The 17581-nt window shown below is 42.9% G+C and overlaps 1 non-coding gene across 1 annotated transcript; it reads left to right on the top strand.

Moving 5' to 3' along the window:
- The first annotated feature begins 3243 nt into the window (after positions 1-3243).
- LOC145077500 (small nucleolar RNA R71) lies at positions 3244-3350 on the top strand. Its single transcript, XR_013693242.1, has one exon. It is a non-coding gene; the product is annotated as a small nucleolar RNA R71 (small nucleolar RNA).
- Positions 3351-17581: the final 14231 nt, after the last annotated feature.

The following is a 17581-nucleotide window of genomic DNA, read 5'->3' as shown; positions in this document are numbered from 1 at the left end:
TCCTCTTGAGCTTTGACCCCGTAAAGACATGTTCCTGCATAAATAAGTAACACAAACAACCAGAAACGAACCGAACAATTAGAAAATAAAATCTGGACTGCTTCAGACAGGACTCGCCGAGTCTGTAGACCGACTCAACGAGTCAGACGAACTGCGCGAGTCTGTTGACGAGTTTGTCAAATTTCATCCACAAAAATCAAAATTTATTGCAAGGGTTTGTCCAAGGATGTATTTCGAGCACAGTAGTATAAGAAAATTCATCCATAGCATTCTAATTAGGTCAAAGTCGAAACCCTAGAAATTCTAAAACATCAAAAACGGGCTTTCTACCTAATTAACACTTCCAACCTCCTAAAAATTGAAGCTTGGATAGAAATAGAGAAGAAATTTAGTACCTTTATTGCTTGAGAGAGATAGAGAGAGGGAGAGAGAGAGAGAGAGAGAGAGAGCGCACGTCGAGTGTCGGCTGGCTGAATGAGAAATGGTTACCAATTAGGGTAAAAAACCCTAATTTAACTGATATGTAAAAATTATTATTTAATTTTTTTTTCAGTAAAATAAACGGACTCGTCGAGTCAGGGTCCGACTTGGCGAGTCTGGTCGCGATTTTGAAAAATTTGATATATTTTTTTATTCCTTCTTAAAAATATATTCAACCCACCCCACACTCAGACCATGCTTACTCTCAAGCAGTCATTTTAGATAATAAAGAAAATGAAGATAGATAAATCCTAAAAACGAAAAAAAAACTTAAAAAAAGTAAAAGAAAGCAAACTCTAGTGACGGGTTGCCTCCCGTTAAGCGCTTCTTTTTAAGGAGTCGTTAGCTAGACTCCATCTTGCTTATGTTACTGCTACTTCCTCCATGAGGCTTTCCTTCTTCAACCTTTGTACTTTGTATTTTGTTTTGTAAAGATGTATTTTCCTTTTATAAGCCTTCCTCAAGTCTTCCATTCTCTTTTTCGCATCACTCTCTTCAGCTTTACGCTTCATCCCCTTACCATGCTTGTTCCTCTCCATTCCTTCCTTGCCTGTCTTTTTGTTAATTAAAGGATCTGGTGTTGTGAAAGTTAACACTTCGAACATAGTAGAGACAATGGCATGAGGCTTGGTCCTTTTTCTTTTGGTCAAAAATTCTTCTTGATCTAGCATTTGTGATTAAATTGGATAATGGTGGTTTACATCTTTTGAAATTCCCTAATTCTTCTCTTGGACAATATCATCACCTCCCATGATTGCTTCTAGAAATGCCAAATGTGCATTCCCAATATTGATAACATCTTCAATATCCTCATTTTCCTCAAGAAGGTTCTCAAAGGGATCAGGCATAAGTTGCGCATCTGATTTAGCAAGGGCACTAATTGGCTGTAGAGTTAAAGTTTCCCCGATTTAAAATTTTCGACTGGACACGTCGAGTCAGCAGATACGACTCGGCGAGTTGGGGAACCTTGAACACTTCTTATGATTTCTTGATAATCAGCTTCCCTAATCAACCTTTCTATTTCTACTACATCTTCCTTAGCATCAGAAGTATCCTCCAAAGATAAAAAGAATTGATTTGGATTGCTTTCTTGCAATTATGCAAGCTCCTTTTCTAACAATTCATCATCCAAATTTAGTGGCGAAACCTTTTCTTCTCTCGACCCTTCTTGCGTATCTTTTTGCTCAGCTTTAAAAATTACCGATTCATCACCTACTCTTAATGTTAGCGTAGATTCACTCATATCTAACAAAGCACAAGGGGTATTCAAAAGTGGTCGTCCAAGAATGATTGGTACTTTAAGATCCTCCTCCATATCCAATATTATGAAGTCAACCGGAAATATTAGCTTATCCACCTTAATAAGAAGGTCTTCACACACTCCCATTAGATGTATTATTCTCTTGTCAGCCAAGTGGATCTTCATGTGAATAGGTTTCAGAATCGGGAGGTTCAACTTTTGGAAGAAAGAATATGGCATAATGTTAATACTTGCCCCCCGAATCGGTCAATGCTCGTGTAGTCATGATGTTCCCCAATTGGCAAGGCACGGTTATGCTTCTCGGATCACCCCTCTTTTCTGGCAGCTCATTCAGCAATACTTCAGCAACTTCTTCCATATTTTGTCTAGTAGTGAAGAGGATCTTAAGCAAAGTTGCATACTTGGGTGTATGATGTATTGTTTCAACAAATGGAATGTTCACTTAGAGGGTCCCCACATGCTCCATAAATCTTCTATACTGTCGAATCTACTCATCTGGTATGGCTCGGATCGGAAATGGCAATTGGGGCCTATAAGGTTTCAAAAGAGAACAAGTTTTCTCATCAGACCTCGGACTCGTTGAGTCCATTATGCCGACTGGGCGAGTCGAGTCAGGTTTGCTCGATTTCCATTCAATTGTCTCTTCTGTTTGCAGCTTACTGGGTTTCTTCTGAATAGAGGTCAAAGGAGTGAAAATTTTGTCAGAATTGGTGGTTATCACATTTAGATGCGCCATTTTTGGATTTTGTTCGGTATTGCTAGGAAGTTCACCAAGTGTTCTTTGATTGATTTGTTGTGCAAGCTGACCAATCTATTTTTCAATGTTATGAATGGAGGCTTGTTGATTCCTAAGCAAATTTTTTTGATCTTTTATCATAGCTTGATGATCTTTAAGCATTATTCGTTGCTCCTTCAATTCATTATCGGTATCATTATGCCTCTTCTCGGACGCAGCTACAAACCTTGTGAAAATTTCCTCCAAATCAACTTTCTTTTTCATAACCGGTTCCTCCTTTTGATAGAAACCCCTTTCTTTTTGCTTGTATTTCTCCTCCTTTTCCTTTTTGTACTCATCATACGGGAGCCATTCCTTCTTGGGTTTTCGCCAATAATCATCAAATCTATCACCACTTGAATAGCAAAATTGGGCCTTCCGATTCCCATTTTTGTCAAAATTACAATCTTTAGTGAGGTGAGGTCCTCTACAATTCTCACACCCTACTCGGATGGCATGGATGTATTGGTCCATCTTAGTCATTCTCCGATCTAAACTTTCTAGTTTAGCCATCATTGCCGCCATGCTATCGTTAACAGTGTTTACCACCCCCCGACCTACTTCATGCCTTGGATCATGATATTCTATAGAGTGTTTAGAGAATTCTTCAATTAGTTCTTTGATCACCGGGGATGCCTTCTTTGCGAGGGGTCCTTGCGAGTCAAGGATCTGCCTAGTTGTTACATTGACTCCATCATAGAAAATGGAGACTTCTTGTTGACTGTTTAATTCATGATGTGGGTAGTTCCTTAGTAGGCCCTTGTATCTCTCCCATGCCTCATAAAAGGACTCTCCAACTTATTGTTCAAAGTTGGCAATAACTTTCTTCAACTTGGCTATCTTCGATGGTGGGCAAAGCTGGTCAATAAATTGTTCTTTCATCTTAGCCCATGTAGTGATGGATACGGGAGGGAGTGACTTGAGCCAATCCGTTGAAGCAATTTTGAATGTGACGGGAAGCATACAAAGCAACTGGGTTTCGTGAGGCACATTTGGAACATTAAAATAATCAGCTACATTGTTGACCTTATCCAATTGTTTATAGGCATCTTCGTGATCGTTACCGTAGAAGGGGATCTCCTTTAGTTGAGCAAGTATGTGACCTTTAAGCTCAAAGGTGGTAGTTGCGGGAATTGCGGGTTGCACAAGTCTCGGCCCGGTATCGTCACGTATTCTCTTCTTCCATTTTCCCATGGGAACTTCATCGATGTTAGCCATGGGATTAGCTAATTCGCCTTCAAAGTCACTTTCTTCTTTGTATTCGGATTCGTAGTCATATTCGAACTCGGCTTCTTTATCTTCAATATTTTCTAATTTGCTTTCTTCACTCTTTCGATTGCTGGTCTCTCCTACCTTCTTGTTCTTTTTCTTCCCAAAAACTGTTTTCAAGCTCTTCAAAGGTGATTTCTTAGGTGTATTAGAGCTTTTGCGGATTCTGGGTCTTCAAGTAAAGGAACCAGGGGTGTGTTGGATCCTCTGGTCATGTAATGCCTGCAAACAAAACAAGAAAAACACGTAAAAGGAACAAAAATAAAATAAAAGACGAAACTGTGAAACCACATTGGACTCGCCGAGTCGCTTCGATTGTACTCGACGAGTTCAGAGCAAAAACAGAAAAATTACTAACTAATCTTCTACAACAGAAAACTATCAAAAATTATCCTACTAACTGAATTTCCTAAAAAAATTAACTTTGTGCAAGATAAATCTCACACAGTGGATCGATAAAACTAGAAATTAGATTTAATTTTTGAACCGTTCCTCGGCAACGGTGCCAAAAAACTTGATGTGTGTAAACTCAAATAGTTTTAAACCTACTATTAATTATAAAATTAACACACAAAGGCAATGGACCTGTAACGACGTAAATTTCAAAACAATTTTTCACATTTTAAAAACACACATTCATTCATAGTTGTTATAAAAATGTCATTGTATCACATAACAATCCATAACATCACATCCCAAGATCATAACATATAAAACTCCTCATGTGTGTGTACTGATCAAGCCGGCGCCTTCCTGCGATCCTCATTGGTACCTGACACACATCACACAACACTGTAAGCATAAATGCTTAGTGAGTTCCCTAAAATACCACTTACAACGCATACGCTTTTCCAGGCCATAACTCTGTGGAACCTTCCGGTCCAAGTGTCTCAGGGGACTTCCGTCCTGAATCCCGGTAGACCTTCCAGTCCTACCCGTACCAACCTTCCGGTCTGTACCTCCTGACCTTACGGTCCATGTCCTCTTGACCTTCCGGTCCATACCATCTTGACCATCCGGTCCATATCATACATAGCATACATAACACATACATATCACGTATCAGCATATAACACATATATCTCATAGCATATAAGACCTTTCGGTCACAGTTAGGTACCCTTCCAAGTACAGTATAGTGAGAAGACTAACCTCGGTATGTCGGATAGTCTCGCACTCGATCACACTTGTCTAGCCCTGACCTAAACACATAACAATACTCTCAAATAAATAATGGCTCTCAAAGGCTAGATTAAATCCACTCTACAATTTCCACAGAAGGGTAAAAGACCATTTTACCTCTCCCTGACCCAAAGGTCCAAAGGTTGACCAAAACCCTAAAAGTCAATGAAAGTCAACAGGAGGCAGTACACGGTGCATACCTTCTCTGTATGCGGGGCGTATGCCGGCGAGTCACAGTCGAGGGTTTCAACCCCTTACGCTGCACGTACTGAGAGTTACGCCCAACGTAAGTCTCAGTTTCAGCCATTTCATGGATTTTGGTCTTAAACAGTTAAGACACTACTTCAACTTCCAGATCTGACTCTCCTTGATCCTCTTATCCCATAAATTCGGAACCTTTAAGCCTTTCATTGGCTGTAAAAGGTCCCTACACCCTCTAACACCTTTCCTTTCTCCTCCAAAGGTCTAGATCTCATGTATGGCTCCATATTTACGTCCAAGATTGCATTTTGATGAACATATAACACTTATAGTCCTGAAATATGATAGATCTAGGCCAATGGAGACCATTTGCTCAAAAAGTATCCATCTTGGGACCAAAAACCCTAGAAATTGGTCTAAGAAGCACACAACACAAATAACAAGACAGGATTTGAGCTTTGTACCTCATGAAGAAGCTCCAACCTCTGAAAAGCTCAGATCTATTCTTTCCCACAAGCTTCTAGCCTCAAAAATAGCCTCTTCTTCTCTTTCACCACCTTGAAATGACACTTAGAAGCTTAGAATACCAACACTCTAGCTAGAAACGAAGGTGGGCACTCTTTTAAAGTTTCACTCTATGGAATGGAGGCTGAGGTCAAGGCCATATCATTCCTTTTATAATGCACAAGCCCTAAATTAGGGTTTACACCTAGGCTCGCTACGCCCAGCATACCAAGGCGAGTCCACGTCCAAATTAAGCGCGCGAGTACGCGCAACGTACTCCTCAGTACGCCTAGCGTACTTACAAGCCTAACATTTACTTAAGGGACTTAACTTGACAACTTGGGAAAAGGAGAAGGGTTAAGTAGCTATACTTGAATTTCAGGATGTTACAATTCTCCCCTACTAGAACCAGAGTTCGACCTCGAAGTCTCATGCCGAAAACAACTCTGGATGCTGCTCCCGCATCTCCGACTCCGGCTCCTAAGTCAGCCCGGACCCCCTCCGATGCTACCACTGGACCTGAACCAGGGGTACCTCCTTTTTCCTCAGAACCTTGGTCTTCCGATCCAAGATTGTGATCAGCCTCTCAACATAATTCAGACTCGCGTCCACCTGGATATCCTCCAACAGTACCACTGCCTACTCGTCGGTTATACACTTCCTTAACTGAGACACGTGGAAGGTATCATGAATCTAGATCAACTCCGCAGGTAGCTCCAAACGATATGTTACTCTGCCCACCCTAGCGATCACCCTAAACGACCCAATATACCGGGGCCCCATCTTGCCCCTCTTCGTGAATCGAATCACTCCTTTCCAAGGAGACACTTTCAGGAGTACAAAATCCCCGACTTGAAACTCGAGCTCGGATCATCGCCTATCCACGTAACTTTTCTGGTGACTCTGAGCTGTCAACAATCTCTATCTGACCGGCTGTATCTGCTCTATCGTCTGAAGCACTATCTCAGTGCTTCCCATCACTCACTAACCTACCTCTCCCCAACAGATGGGAGTCCGACACCTCCTCCCATACAACAACTCAAAGGGAGGCATACCAATGCTCGAATGGTGGCTGTTGTTATAAGAAAACTCAACCAATGACAAATACGTGTCCCAACTTCCTCCGAAGTCCAACACACATGCCTAAAGCATGTTTTCGAGCGTCTGAATCGTCCACTCACTCTGCCCGTCCGTCTATGGGTGGTAAGCGGTACTGAAATGCAGCCTCGTGCCCAACTCCTCGTGGAACTTCTTCCAGATTCTGGAAGTAAAACGTACATCCCGATGTGATACAATCAAGATCGGCACTCCATTCCGCGATACCACCTCTTTCACATACAACTTTGCCAGCCTCTCAGCAGAAAAGCTCTCACTGATAGCAAGGAAGTGAGCGCTCTTCGTCAGCCGGTTGACGATCACCCAAATTGCGTCAACACCCCTCGCGGTTCTCGACGACTTGGTGATGAAATCCATAGAAATCTGTTCCCACTTCCATTGGGGAACCTCAAGTGGTTGCAAAAGGCCATGCGGTCGCTGGTGCTCGGCCTTAACCCTGCGACAAGTTAAGCACCTCTCAATAAACCATGCTACATCCCTATTCATACATGGCCACCAATAATCCTTCTTCAAATCCAAATACATCTTAGTGGCCCCAGGATGGATCGAAAATCTCGATTTATGCACCTCCTCCATCAAGGTGGTGCGCGCTCCGCCTGTATATGACACCCAAATCTGACCGTGAAGGGTCATCAGCCCATAACTATCGGTAATGAACTCCGGCACCTGCCCGATCACTTGCTCCCTTTTCCGGTTCTTTGGTCTCACAGCCTCTGCCTGTGCCTCCCGAATGGTGTCCAACACCGGAGTCATCACTGTCAACCGCATGCAAATATCTCGAATCGGGGCACTCTCCGCCCTACGACTCAGGGCATCAGCTACGACATTAGCCTTTCCCGGGTGGTACAGGATCTCACAATCGTAATCCTTTACCACATCTAGCCAGCTCCTTTGGCGCATATTCAGATTGGGCTGGTCCATCAAATACTTCAAACTCTTGTGGTCCGTGTAGTGATACACCGAACCCCATACAAATAGTGACGCCATATCTTGAGGGCGAACACCATTGCCCCCAACTCCAAATCGTGGGTGGGATACCTCGTCTCATGAGGCTTCAGCTGCCTCAACACATACGCTATCACATTCCCCCTCTGCATAAGTACTGCACCCAACCCTGATATCGATGCATCACGATACACCACAAAATCCTTCATCCCTTCCGGGAGGGCTTGCACTGGGGCTTTGCACAATCTTTGGCGAAGTGTCTCAAACGAGGTCTACTGCTCCGGAACCCATGAAAAAGCAACACCCTTTCGGGTCAACCTGGTGAGAGGCACGACGATCTTGGAGAAATCCCTGATAAATCTCTGATAGTAACCGGCCATCCCTAGAAAACTTCTGATCTCAGTGGGTGATCTCGACACCTCCCATCTCATAACCGCCTCAATCTTGGCCTGATCGACCAATATCCCATCCTGGTTAACGAGGTTTCCCAAGAACTAGACCTCTCATAACCAAAAATCACACTTGATGAATTTGGCGAAAAGCCTCTCCGATCTCAATACCCCAAGAATCTCTCTCAGATGCTCCTCGTGCTACTCTCTAGATCTCGAATACAACAAAATATCATAAATGAGCATGATCACCGACCAATCCAGCATCGGCCTGTACACCCTGTTCATGAGATCCATGAACGCTGTCGGTGCATTGGTGAGCCCAAAAGGAATCACCACAAACTCGTAATGCCCATAACGAGTTCTGAACGCCGTTTTTTGGATATATTCATCCCGAACCCTCATCTAATGATATCCCGACCTCAAGTCTATCTTGGAGAACCAAGACGCCCCCTGCAACTGATCGAACAGATCGTCGATCCTCGGTAACGGATAATGGTTCTTGACCGTCAACTTGTTCAACTCCCGGTAATCAATGCACATACGGTGTGAACCATCCTTTTTCTTGACAAAAAGGATTGGCACTCCCTAAGGTGAGCTACTCGGTCTAATAAACCCTTTCCCCAGCAACTCCTGAAGCTGCGAGGACAACTCCTGCATCTCTGGTGGCGCAAGGCGATAAGGCGCCTTGGCGATAGGTGCTGCCCCCGGAACCAAATCGATACGGAACTCTACTTGCCTCTCAGGAGGCACACCCGACAATTCCTTGGGAAAAACGTCCGGGAACTCGCACACTATCAGAACCTCATCAATCGAACTTGGCCTCTCAGCGGCCACTCGTGTGTCTATCAAATAGGCTACGAACCCGCTGCAGCCCTGCTGCGAACTCTGTCTCGCTCTGGCAGCTGAACAAAATGCTGACCCACATCGGGTACCCTCGCCTTACACTGTAAGTACTCCCCCACTAGGGTCTCGTATCATCACCAACTGACGCTCGTAGTCTATAACAGCTCCAAATCGGCTCAACCAATCCATGCCCACTATGACACATACGTCCCCAATCGCAATCTGGACCAGATCTATCGGGAACTCCACACCAAAGTTCTCAAGTATACATCCTCGAATCACATCCGTACCATACACCGCTCACTCGTAAGCTATAGAAACTCGCAGAAGTCGACTCAACGCCTCTCGTCGGATACTGATGTGCTAACTAAATGCCAAGGAAACAAATGAACAACTCGCACCCGAGTCAAATAACAGCAAAACAGGTACATAATTTACAAGAAATGTACCTACGCATATCATAACATAAGCACAACACCTCAAAATTGACATAAATAAATGAAAGAATACATACCAGCCACGACATCGGGCGCTGCACGAACCTCCTCCGCTGTCAACTGGAAGGCTCTCCCGCGAGCCTTCGGTGCCTCGACCTTCACCGGCCGAACCTCAGCAGCGCGCACGGTGGCAGGGGCAGATCCCTGCTGTGCTCCCTGTGCTGTCCCCCGCAGCTGTAGACACTCGGCCTTTTGATGGCCCGTCTGTTTGCAATGGAAGCAAACCGTGAATCCCTTGGGGCAGTCCTTGGCTATATGCCCCTTCTTGCCACATTTGTAGCAAGCACCAGATTGACAAACCGTGAATCCTTTGCCGAACTTTCCGCAAGTGCGGCCCTTTTAGCCTCCAGATCTCGAATCAGTGGGCTTTGCTCGCTTGGCTGCCGGCTGAGACTGTGTCGGCCGCATGTCCATCCCCTGAGACTCGGCCTCCTCCCTGGCATGCGTCTCCAACTCAATCTCCCTCTTCCGAGCATTTGCCTGAAGCTCAAAAAATGTCTGATAGGTCGATTTCGATACGTACTCCCAAATATCCCTCCTCAGAATGCTCAAATATCGGCTCATGCGTGCCTGCTCGGTAGACACCTGCTCAGGGCAGAACATCGCCCTCTCATGAAACTTCCTGGTAATCACAGTAACCGAATCAGTACCCTGCTTGAGGGTCAAGAACTCCTGAGCCAACCGCTCCCTCTCCACAGGGGGAACATACTCGTCTCTGAACATGGTGGTGAACCTCTCCCAGATCACCTCAGAAATCTCCGCAAGAGTGAAGCTCACCGTCACGAACTTCCACCAATCCTTCACTCCTAAGAGAAGTTGGTTTAGCGCGAACCATACCCTCAGATGCTCTGGACAAGAACACATGTAGAAGCATCCATCGATATCAGAAATCCATCTCATCGTAGCGATCAGATCCTACGTCCCATCAAACTTTGGTGGCTTCGTGTTGCTGAACTCCCGAAACAACAACGAGTCACCTTCCTGAGGCCTGGCAGTAGCAACGGTGGCAGTAGCTGCACCAGCCACAACTTCAGTCACTGCTGCATACCGCTCATCAAAGGTCTTAATCAATGTGGTTTTGATAGACCCAAACATCTCTGGAGTCTCGGCTAGGATGGCAGCAACCACCTCCTCATGAATCAGCCTGCAGATCTCCTCCTCGCTAACACCACTACTCTCAGGTGTGTGGCGTGTCCCAACCATGATGTCTCTCTGAAATAAAACATAAAATATCAGAGACCCGCTCGAGCATACTCACACTCGATAACAAATCCCTACTTCTTCCCTAGTACCCTAAGGATTCCTTGGAATGTGCACTGATATAATGTCTTCGGTAGTACGGGCCCTTATACTATCGCCCACACCGCATCAGTATTCACCCCAAGTCCTCCTCCTTGGATCCCAGATCACAAGTACTCTACACCTCGCTATCATAGACTACCCTTTGGTAGATCTCTCATAAGCTCCTCACTGCTATCTACTCACTCTCAAGCAGTAGAAATCTTCCTAGGCTAAGGCATCACAAATCAGGCCACTCTAGCCCTAATATGAATACCTAGCCTACTCTAGCATGCATATCATATCATAACATATCTCATAACATATAATGTAAGGGTATTTTTGTTGGATTAATGTCTAAGTCCATAACTATATTCGGTATGTACTTGACCCGACCCGGCATGGTCCATTTGGGTTGCACTTCACCGACACAATTTATATGGATAGTCTTTTGAGAATAGTATGTTTATGATTTATATTAATATATTATAAGTTCTAATATATTAATATGGAATCATATTATTTAATTAGTATTGATCAAGAATCAATTTAGAATTAATTAAGTGATCAAAATGAACTAATTAAATATGGACTCTTATATATATGGAATGGGCCAAGTTCATTTAGGTTGGTCTAAGCTTTCATGGATAGTCCATGGAGTGTTTAACCCATGGATCATATGAAATGAAAGGTCATGGGTTTAACCCTAGTCTCCATACTATATAAAGATGTCCTTGGTTGGTGAAATGGGCACTAGTGTGGGTACACTAAGAGGGCTAGCTGATTTCACTAGAAAGATCCAAAGTATTCTTATTCTCAAAGTCTTCCAAGGTGTTTTGGTGATTTGTGATTCCACTTGAGGCTTCCACATTATTGGGGCTAAGCTCTTAAAGCATGAAGACATCAATCTACACCAAAAGGTATGTCATCTAACTAGAACTTTGTAGTATAGGTGCTTCATAATACGCTAGTTAGAATGAAACCTTGGAAAGTTCTTATTTGCATGTATAATACAGAAAACATAGATCCAAGGTTTATAGGGTTGCATGTACACCATAGGAGTGTTAGAATGCTCAAAACCTAAAAAATTTGGGAAATCATCGTTCAGGTGCTGACTGATCGTACACACTGCTCCGTTTTGCCTTTTTCCAAAATCCTTTACTCTCTTAGGAAAATTGTTTATTTATGAAAAACTTTCTCAAATCCTCGGTTTGAGTTCGGATATATCCGAAGTTGCACCCGAATCCATCAAACCAAGGCTCTGATACCAACTTTTAAAAACACACTTTCATTCATAGTTGTTATAAAAATGTCATTGTATCATAACACATACATATCACATATCAGCATATAACACATATATCTCATAGCATATAAGACCTTCCGGTCACACTTAGGTACCCTTCCAGGTACAGTATAGTGAGAAGACTAACCTCGGTATCTCAGATAGTCTCGCACTCGATCACACTGGTCTAGCCCCCATCTAAACACATAACAATACTCTCAAATAAATAATGGCTCTCAAAGGCTAGATTAAATCCACTCTACAATTTCCACAGAAGGGTAAAAGACCATTTTACCCCTCCCTGACCCAAATGTCAAAAGGTTGACCAAAACCCTGAAAGTCAACGAATGTCAACAGGACGCAGTAGGCGGTGCCTACCTTCTCTGTACGCGGGGCGTATGCTGGCAAACCACAGTCGGGGGTTTCAACCCCTTACGTTGCGCGTACTGAGAGTTACACCTAGCATAAGTCTCCGTTTCAGCCATTTCATGGATTTTGGTCTTAAATAGTTAAGACACTACTTCAACTTCCAGATCCGACTCTCCTTGATCCTCTTATCCCATAAAGTCGGAACCTTTAAGCCTTTGCATGGCTGTAAAGGTCCCTACACCCTCTAACACCTTTCCTTTCTCCTCCAAAGGTCTAGATCTCATGCATGGCTCCATATTTACATCCAATATTGCATTTTTATGAACATACAACACTTATAGTCCTAAAATATGATAAATCTAGGCCAATGGAGACCATTTGCTCATAAAGTCTCCATCTTGGGACTAAAAACCCTAGAAATTGGTCCAAGAAGCACACAACACAAATAACAAGACAAGATTTGAGCTTTTTACCTCAGGAAGAAGCTCCAACCTCTAAAAAGCTCAGATCTATTCTTTCCCACAAGCTTCTAGCCTCCAAAATAGCCTCTTCTTCTCTCCCACCACCTTGAAATGACACTTAGAAGCTTAGAATACCAACACTCTAGCTAGAAACGAAGGAGGGCACTCTTTTAGGGTTTCACTAGTGGAATGGAGGCTGAGGTCAAGGCCATAGCATTCCTTTTATAGTGCACAAGCCCCAAATTAGGGTTTACACCTGGGCTCGCTACGCCCAGCATAACCCTGGGTACGCCCAGCGTAACCCTGGGTACGCCCAGCGTACCCAGGCGAGTCCGCGTCCAAATTAAGCGCGCTAGTACGCACAACGTACTCCTCAGTACGCCCAGCGTACTCACAAGCCTAACATTTACTTAATGGACTTAACTTAACAACTTGGGAAAATGAGAAGGGTTAAGTAGCTTTACCTGAATTTCGGGATGTTACGCGACCTATCAATTGTGGTGTAGCTAGATAAGTAGGGTATCGAACTCAGGGAACGGAAAATTTAAACTAATAACTAATTTGATCTAAAACAAGTAATAAAAGGAAAGGTTTTCTCTAGTTTTGCAAGACTAGAAAACTTAACTAAACTAACTAACACACAATTTAACTAACTAGCAGCTAAAACAAGTTATTACCACTAAATTCAATAATTAAGAGGACTTTTGTTTAGGTTCGACTCAATTGATCCTATGGTTGATTTAATGGTAATAGTGCAATTGATTAACTTTTCATTGGCTACCGATTCAAGTGATTAGGTTCACATTCTCTATCTCTAATCCTTAGAAAATAAACTAATTCAAGCAGTGGCCAGTTTTCTAAATTAATTAATTCTCTAGGTTATTTATTCGGGTTAAATAAGACTTGTAATGATTAATCAAATTAATTATTCAATTAGCCTCTTGTTGTTGGTTTATCAAACAAGATCACACATTAACTTACCCATTCTCTAATTAATCCAAGTTTCACATTCACTAATCCTAGGCACATAATAAAGTGTTCACATAAATCACACGAGGTAAACAATTAAGAGATGTTCATGCAACCTAATTGCCTTCCTATTAACAGAAAATAGTTATGGTTAATGCATAAGGATATTTAACAAGCTAAATTTAACAAAATCACCAATTTAAAGTTAATACTACCATTAATCAAGCCATAGTCTCAAATTTGTCTTACCCAAATAGAAGAATAAGGGTTTAGTTCATAATTGAAGTAAACTTAAGTTTAAAAACGAAATGAAAGAGATTAAACATGATTCAAATCAAAAGATTACTAAGAATAAACTAAAGTTGCCTTAATTCTCTTCAAGATTGAATGTAGGGTTGATTCCTCTGCTTCTCATGACCTAACAACACCTTCAATCGTAATTTTGCCTCCTAGGGTTCCAGAGAAGTCCCCAATTTTGATCTCTAAGTCCCTATTTATATTATTCTGGAAACAGAGGTGACTCGTCGAGTCCAGTGACCTACTCGGCGAGTCCGTCACTTAAAATCGGTGTATGTCAAGGACTTCTAGAGGATCGTGAATCTTCGACACAATTCGTCGAGTAGCCGTCCCTACTCGCCGAGTCCTTCTTGTTTTTGGCATTTTTCTTCTTTGTTCCGTTCCCGAGCATCCAATCGTATCTCCTGATTCCTTTTGCTTCTGAGCTTCTCTTTTGGACTGAAAATATAATTTGAACAATATTAAGTATCTTTTGTCCATAAAATGTAAATAATTAGCCGAATAATGATAAGAATCTATACTAAATATAGGGATAAACATGCACATATCACTTTTATACAATTGCCAGGGGAAATCCTGGTCTTTCATACATATATCACAAAGAAAACTAGCATCCTATATCACAAATAATGGGCCGACATTGGTACCTTCGACTCATGGATACAGTGAGAAAACTCACCTCAGTGCGTTGATAAATAACTAGATGCTTGACTATAGAATTTGAAGATCCCACACTGAACACTAACAAATAACCCTAATCAAAATTAAGTTATAAACCATAACTGTTGGTCTAAATCCCAAACCCAAACTCCTAAGATAAAAGGCCATTTTACCCTTCCCATAATGGGCCTACCCAAACTTGTCCCAATAACACAATAATGGCCACCAAGGCCCAACTCATACAACTTAAGGCCCACTAACGAAGTCCTGAGGCCCAATCATGCTTCAAATAGTCCAAGGCCCAAAACCTAACTAAGGCCTAAAAGTCCAAAGCCTAACTAAAGTCCAAAAGCCCACGAATAGCCTTTGCTCGGCATATGCTCGACATACACATTGTACGCTCGGCGTACGCGATCGCCAGTATGCGTAATGTACCACTTGGTACGCCTAACGTACTAGGCTGCTTACCACTATAAGCCATTTAGTGCTTAATCCATTAAACCATAAGGTCCAACTCTCAGATCTCCTCTTTTTAGGGTTCTAATATGTAAAGTTGGCAACTTTAACCCTTAGGATGTCTTATTGGAACCCAACATCGATTTTGGTCAAACAATTCTCATAATAAGAACTCATACTCAAGCATGGGCTAAAAAGAACCATGATGATGACATTTTTATGCATCATGAACAAGTAAGTGGCTGAGATCTAACATATCTAACTCCTAAAGTAGCTCAAACTAACAAGGAGAACCCATGAGACCAAATAAAGCTCACAATAAGCCCTAATCTGAAACTATCATAATGGATCATCAAGGTACAAACTTTATACTTTCTTAAGCCCGATGACCAACCTCACCCCAACAAACTGAGGTCCTGCACCTCCTCTGATAAATTATTTCAAATGGTGGTTGATCAATATTGGAATGATAACTGTTGTTGTAGGAGAACTCGGCCAATGGAAGGTAAGTATCCCAACTCACTCCAAAATCCAACACACAAGCCGTAAGAATATCCTTCAGCGTCTTGATCATCTACTCGCTCTGGTCATCGGTATGGGGGTGGTATGTTGTACTAAAATAAAACTAATTACCCGACTTCTCATGAAACTTCCTCCAAAACCTGGAGGTGAAACGAACATCCCGGTCTAAGACCACCAAAATTGGCACCCCGTACCGAACTACCACCTCCTGTACATAAATATCAGCTAGCTTCTCTATGGATATGCTCTCGGCAATCGATATGAAATGCATACTCTTGGTCAGTCTGTCCACAATGACCCAGATAGAATCAACACCACATGTCGTCCTCGAAAATTTTGTGATGAAATTCATAGTGATCTTCACCCACTTCCACATAGGAATGGGTAAAGGCTGCATATTGTCGTGGGGTCTTTGATGCTCGGTCTTGACTTTCTTGCAAGTCAGGCATCGCTCAACAAACCAAGCTATCCCCCTCTTCATACAGGGCCACCAATAACTTAACCTCAAATGCCTGTACATCTTTGTGGCCCCCGGATGAATAGAAAACCTTGACTTATGCACCTCCTCAAGGATCGTCTGTCTCACCCCACCTGATACCAGGACCAAACTCACAACAACGAGTCAACAATCCCCGACTGTCCCTAACAATTAAGGAGATCTGTCCCCTGATCCTCTCGACCTTCTAATTCTCCTCTTTCAAGCCCTCAACCAGAGCTTCCTTGATGAAATCCAACAAAGGTGAGGTAACAATCATCCGCAAATAAACATCTCTGATAAAAGAGCTCGCTGCCTTACGGCTCGAAGCATCGGCTAGCATATTGGCCTTTCCAGGGTGGTACAAGATCTCATAATTGTAATCCTTTAACACATCCTCCCATCTCGGTTGCATCATATTCGGATTTGGCTGGTCCATTAAATACCTCAAACTATTGTGGTCGGTGTAGATAGTACACCAGACCCCATATAGATAGTGCGTCCAGATCCTAAGGGAAAAAACCACAGCTCCAAATTCCTAATCATGAGTGGGGTAGTTCGTGTCATGAGACTTCATCTTCCTCGAAGTGTAAGCAATCATGTGACCCCTCTATATAAGAACAACTCCCAAACCTGAAATAAAGGTGTCACAAGAAACCACAAAATCATCCAAAACGTTAGGGAGCGCGAGAATCAGGGCCTCACACAACCTCTACCTTAGATTCTCAAAAGCCAACTGCTAATTAGGCCCCAAACGAAAGGTTACACTCTTTTTTGTCAAACGGGTCAAAGGCACGTCAATCTTGGAGAAATCTTAAGGAAATCTCCGATAATATCCGACGAGACATAAGAAACTCCGAATTTCAGATGCAGTCCTAGGAACCTCCTAACGCATCAAAACCTCGATCTTGGCCAGGTCAACCAAGATTCCCTTTTGGTTGGCGATATGCCCCAGAAACTACACCTTGTGCAACCAAAACTAGCATTTGGAGAATTTGGCATAAAACCTCTCCCTCCTCAGGGTCTCCAACACCTCTCGCAAATGCTGCTTGTGCTGCTCCTTGGTCTTGGAATAGATCAGAATATCATCAATGAATATAATCATAGACCGATCCAACATCGACCTGCAAACCCGGTTCATGAGGTCCATGAGGTCCATGAACGCTGCTGGTGCATTGGTGAGCCCGAATGGCATCACCATGAACTCGTAATGACCATAACGAGTCCTAAAGGTTGTCTACTACACATCCTCATCCTTGAACCTCATCTGGTGATATCCTAACTGCAGATAAATCTTAGAAAACAGAGACACACCCTGAAGCTAATCAAACAAATCGTAAATCC

This window comes from Lactuca serriola, chromosome 9 (assembly GCF_051521515.1).
Source record: "Lactuca serriola cultivar US96UC23 chromosome 9, Lser_US96UC23_V15, whole genome shotgun sequence".
In the NCBI taxonomy this organism is placed as follows: Eukaryota; Viridiplantae; Streptophyta; class Magnoliopsida; order Asterales; family Asteraceae; genus Lactuca; species Lactuca serriola.
Note: the sequence above shows the minus strand (reverse complement) of the source record. Positions and strands in the feature narration are given on the sequence as shown.